Source organism: Pongo pygmaeus, chromosome 8 (genome assembly GCF_028885625.2).
Source record: "Pongo pygmaeus isolate AG05252 chromosome 8, NHGRI_mPonPyg2-v2.0_pri, whole genome shotgun sequence".
NCBI lineage: Eukaryota > Metazoa > Chordata > Mammalia > Primates > Hominidae > Pongo > Pongo pygmaeus.
The window spans coordinates 10,588,453-10,594,452 of NC_072381.2; the positions used below are offsets into that span (position 1 = coordinate 10,588,453).

General features: G+C 35.0%; 1 long non-coding RNA gene across 1 annotated transcript in view; it reads right to left on the reverse strand.

Annotated features, from left to right (window-relative positions):
* Nucleotides 1-3,510, reverse strand: part of LOC129006662 (uncharacterized) — a 72,520-nt gene extending 69,010 nt beyond the window's left edge. Inside the window, exon 1 of the long non-coding RNA XR_008492046.1 lies at nt 3,431-3,510. This is a non-coding gene — a long non-coding RNA (uncharacterized LOC129006662). The remainder of the gene's footprint in view (nt 1-3,430) is intronic.
* Nucleotides 3,511-6,000: the final 2,490 nt, after the last annotated feature.

Below are 6,000 nucleotides of genomic sequence, written 5' to 3' on the forward strand. Positions count from 1 at the left end.
TCGGAACTGGGTTCAGTCGAAAAACATAGTTCATCTGCGGTGTGTTTTCCTGTCCGCCTGTCCGTGTAAGAATACGACAGTAAGATGGAAATGACCTGCTGAGGTCTAAGGCCTCCTCATGGTCTTTCTTCTATCCTAGGCCAAGTATCAGTGTCTGTTTTGATTTCTTTGTGATCTAAATACCCAGATAAAATCACCCACAATTCTATACCTACGTGGTCACAAAGAAATTATTGTGAACATCTCCTTAAAATCAAGAATTCTGTGTCTGTGTATGTTTTAAAAATCAAATTAGACCTTTCATAAACTTCAGTTGATTCAATGATGAGGACATGGTTCCAAACATGAGTAAAAGACCATTTTATGGCAGCACTGAGAAAATACTTTCTGAAGATTCAGATATAAAGGGGTTAATTAATTATGATAGCTAAGTGGTACAACATAAGCAAACAATTTTTCCAAATTCTATTAAAATGGAAAACTATACATTAGTTATTGTAGTCAATAAGACATCACAGCCACAACATATGATTTATTAGACAGTATTATACTGCCCAAAAGACAAAACAGTAAAATCACACTGAAGACAGTTGACTCAGAATGAGGAATACATTTATCAAAAAGTAATAATTTTAATATATGCAAGAAGTTTGAAAATGATATCTAATTATCAGTTATAACTGGAAAGACTAAAATGTATAGATTTGATACAGCTTTTAAAAAATGAATTAGCATTTCCCAACTTGATATTTTCTCTGAGCATGACAATTTAAATAGCATATGACAATATACCAATTCCAAGAAGTTCTTTAAAATATATCTCCAGGAAACTTGTTCAGTGTATTTCTTTAAAACACATTTCCGTGATGTGAAAGCCACCTAAATGTGTATCACTCCACAGAATTCCCTAACAATTTAGTGGGATATTTATTATTGAAGTGGATTTTTTTTTCCAGTATGGCTGTGAGATATGCAATATATTACTTAATCTCTCGAGCACCAAGTAAAATTCTCTGAAATAATAGGTTAAATATCTAGTGGAATCACGTGTCTCACACATTTGCTAAAACCTAGTTGACATTAGCCAAACAAAAATGTTCCTTCTATGAAGTTTAATGTCAGGGTTATTTTATTTTAATTCAAATTAACATTCTTCCATAATCCCAGCACTTTGGGAGACTGAGACAGGAAGTTTTCTTGTAACCAGTAGTTTGAGACCTGCCTGGGCAACACAGGCTCCTATCTCAACAAAAAATGAAATAAAGAATTAGCAAGCATGGTGGTGTTCACCTGTAGCCCCAGCTTCTCAGAAGGCTTGAGCCCAGGATTTTGAGTCTGTAGTGAGCCATTATCATGTCACTACACTCCAGCCTGGGTAACAGAGTGAGACTCTGTCTCTTAAAAAATTAATATTTTTCTAACTGAACTCAATAAACATTGATGAACATTAAAGTGTTATTTCTTCATTTAAAATAGACATTCAGAATATAAACCAATATGCACCACTCTGTATATTTTAATATTCCCTAACATGTTCTAAGTACATTATGTTCAAAATTATACCAAAGTAACTAATATTGGCAAATTAGTCGTATTTGTAATAAGATATTTTTTAAGTCATTACTTTATTTTCGGGTGGTTTTTTTTTTTTTTTTTTTTGTCTAGAACTAGTCTTAAAAGAGAAAGGATTGAAAGAATTGCCACTTAATTGTAGAATGCTTCAGGAAAATAAAATCTCTCTTCAATTATATCTTTTGAAATAATCTATGCATAGCACTTTCCAAGTCAAGGCATGGGTTGTTTCATTGCATCTTATGCTATGACAAAGTCCTATAATTAGCACATTGGTGTAATTTACCACTGTTTCATTAAAACTGTTTGCCTAACTATTTGGAAAGTTAACATGGCTTCTTCAGTACTTGACCTGCCCTTTTTTTTTTCTATGCTACAGCTGTTAGTAGGAAGTGAGCAAAGGCATTCATTGCTGAACAGTAGTAGAGAAATAATCCTGGTAAAGGTTACAATACAATTCAAAGATGGAGTTTCACTCTGTGCATCCTCAGACCTTTCCATTTATAATTGGTTTGGTTTTCTGATGAGACCTCAAATGACAGAACAAATATTTGACAGCTAAATTTTTACCAATTTAAAAAGTGAACTCATATTTATTTAAATTACATTGTTAATCATTTATCTTTTGAAAGTCTGATTTTTAAAAGTGAAATGTATTAAAGCAGTGTGTCCTTGAATTTAAGAGATTCTACAAGTTGTGCAGAAATGGTGAAATCCATTTAAATGGCTTGAGGTAGGGATAAGAGGTAAATAATAGTTTATTTTAAAAAGTAGATTAAGCACAGTCATGTTATCAAGAGTAACTCTCTTCTGTGTCTTTGGCCACTGTTGAAGAACTGTGTACAATTATATATTTTACTCCTTAGCAACCCACCCCCAGCTATGGGACATGACACATCAGTCAGCATCGTCCTCTCAAGTTAGGGTAGTAGGATGATCAGAGAAAAATCCAGACTTGAATAGGAGCACCAATGCCATAAACCTTTATAAAAGCAGTGCTTCGGATCAAGAGGCAACTTTATAGCTGTTCCCTACTACATACAGTCTTCCGATAGCTTTAATATTGAAGTAGTCACTAACACCCTTGTCTGAAAAGAGCATTTAGAAAAGAACAACAACACACAAAAAAAACTTTGTTGAAAATTCTGCATAAGCAATTTACATCCTGACAGAAGAAGGATGGGGTTTATTCTCTTTCATAATTCCTCTGCTACACACTTGCAGTACCCTGCACGTTAAGTATCAGGTTTTTGTTGCTAAAATTAAAGCGGTTTTCTATAGGAGACACCTTAGGTAAAATTGGCAATGGAGAACAAGTTTATTTCCATTATTTTTAGTTATTTGCACAGTACATAAATACGAAAATAAACTTCTTACATTTCGTTGTGGAGACTTTTTCATTTGAATATTTCATCCTTCCTAGAAATTTCTGGGGTTGATGGGACCTTCATCCTAGGCCCTCTGTCCCTTAAATTATTCTTAGTATGATGCACCTCCCTGTAGCCCTCCCACAATCCCCAAAAAAAGAAAGAGTCAGAGGAGAAGTGGAAACTTTACTAATCTTGGTATTTCCATCTCTATGTTCCTAGAAATTTCAGTGTTTAGGAATTAAAGGAAAATACAGGAAAGAATGTGTTTTGGAGCAGGAGACAGGAACAATAAGAAATGCACAAGATGTCACTAAACTGTCATGTTAAAAATAGTATTAATAATTATAGATGTTTAGAAAAAGAAAAAAAATACACCCCAAACAGAAATCAAACCCCAACGTCATGTACTATGGTGTATCAATTAAAATGAATGGGAATTACATGCAAATACCTCAAATAAAATACCTCAAATAAAAAATGTAGAATACCTTTCCACTGATGATTTTTAGTTGTCAGGACAAGTGAGACCCAAACAGCAGACAGAATGGTCCCAGCATGCTTGTTGCCTTTTTTTGTTTGCACAGTGGCTGTCAGTTCCAGCCTTGCAGGTAGTGGAACCCAGCCGGAAGAAGGGGCGGGACCCAGCGTTGCAGCCTGAACTGAGAGCAAATTTAAATTACTGAGCCTTTTTTTTCCTTTTTTTATTTTTCTACTCTGCGACAAACTGAAAAGATTCCAGCACGCTAATTTAACCACCCTGCTTCTTCTTTGCTTTTTTTTTTTTTTTGATTTTTTTTTTCTCCCTGCTTCTAGGATAATTAAAAGAGAAACCTGTAAAAGGCAACATTCCTGTGAGCGAGTTGGTGCTGCAACGTGCTGGTAAGAAAACGAGTTTAATTTTTTTCATCTTTTTTTTTTTTTTTTTTTTTTTTTGCTTTTTCTTTTTTTAAAGAGCTGAAGGCTTTGTCTGTCTAATGCAGTCATAAGCGTAGCTTCCCTGCCGTGAGGGGTTAGCATGTAATGAAAAGGTGTAATAGCCTGATGTACGACCTTCGCGTCATACTTATAATGGTTAATAACGGCATTCCTGTCTACCCCGATGATGCTTCTCTCTGCAAATGGACTATTTGCCCAGTTGTAACAGGGCTAAGATTGTCGCACTATGACAATGAGTTGTTGATTGTTTGGAGTTGCGGTGTCCTGTCAGAAAGATTTCTTGACTTTCTCCAAGTTACTCCCTTCCAGGGATGCTACGGGTTTTAATAGGTACCTTGAAGACCATAACGAGTTTGCTGTTTACTCATCAAACAGGAAGTGCAATGATGAAACTTTTTTTTTAAGGAACCCTAATTGTCATAGACTTCCTTAGTTCAGATAACGAAACAGACTAAAGTGAGTGCTCAGTAGTCATTTTAATCCCTTTCATCTGTAACTAGTCAGGAGTTCATTAGCCAACTAAGAAGAACCTACATCATTTGCAGACCTTGTATTTGAGATGCCAACTTTGTTCTTCAAAAGGACAAATTTTTATTCAACCCAATTAAATTCAACAAGTATTTCTGTGTATACTCTGCCTGGAACTGCTGCTAAGAATGTGCTTGCCTGTTACTCTGTTGTGGGGGAATAACTGAAATTAGTGTAAATTTTCAGCAACCAGATTTTCTTACTACCTTTAGCACTGACCAGATCACTTAAGACGTTTCAGAATGTGTGACCGTTGGCTATAAGATAAAGTTCTCAAGGTTACATATCCTACAATCAATGAACTTCTGTTCTTTCTCTGCATGTAACTTTTGCTTATGTGAAAAATGCAACTCTGGCTAGTATATTTTACATCACATCTTAATGTTATAAAGAAGAAAAAAATAGACATCTCTTTTTTTGTACACCAAACATGTCATTTGAAAATATATCCATGTGTCAAACTTTGAGCTTATCCATATTTTAGTCTCAGAAGCAGGAAGACACATGGAGAGGTTTAGGCTTGTCAATGAGTCTGCTTGGATTTGGGTCAAGAAACTTAGGAACTACAATTTTTCTGTTTGTTTGGTTGTTTGTTTCCTTTAAAAGCACGTGTGAAACAGCAAGGAATATATTTTGCCGTCCCCCCATTGTTCTTTGTATACTGGTGTAGTTTTTATTTTTTGTCCTTTGGTTTTGAATAGATCACTAGAAATGTAATGGGGAGGTTGTCAAAAACAGAATGTAGTTACCAAATGTCCGTTAAAACCTTTTTCTAAAAAAAAAAAACTCCGATGGATTTTGAAGGTTGTATGCTATTTGCATCTTATAGAGAATGTGGCATTCCATACGCTGGTAACATTTGGTCTCCGGTCTCTGTAGCTATTCTATCTAATTGTGTCACTCTACATTTAACAGCTCTGAACCATGCCGCCCCTGGGTCCTCACCGGTGCCCCCGGAGCGCTTGAAATGTCTAAAAAGACCTTAGAACATTACAAAGTGTCAATTGTTAGAATAATTTCTGCCTCTTTACAACAAGAGAAAATGCTGTGGATTTAATAGTTCATTTTTAAAGTCTGTTCTTATCCACCAGTAACTGTCTATTAGCAACATTTCAGTTATAATTGGAATAAATTGTTGCCCAGTAACAAGCAACTAACTCCTTAGCGACTTTCCATAGAATCAGTGACTAGAAATAGCTACAAAGAGCTAAATGCAAGTCAAACCACAGCACTTGTCTTTTTTTATTATGGAAAAAAATTCATTTCTTTATAATTTTACCATTCTATTCTCAAATTTTCAAATTGAGGTGCCTCTTCTTTGTAATTTTCTAATTGACCAAAATCCCGTACGTGAAAAATAAAGGCCAATAGATCTTTGAAAATTTTTCTTTCTGGCTTAAAATAAGAAAGGATAAGCACAACCTCTCAGACTATGAGTGTTAACAAGATTCTGAGCTAGCAACACCATTAAATGTGAAGAACTGCCATCATCTTTTGCAGAACGCAATGTAAAATTATGGGTTTCACTGTAGGACTCTGTCATTTGAACTAGTAATCAGTCCATAACACTACAGATTGCTGCAGTTAAAGTGAT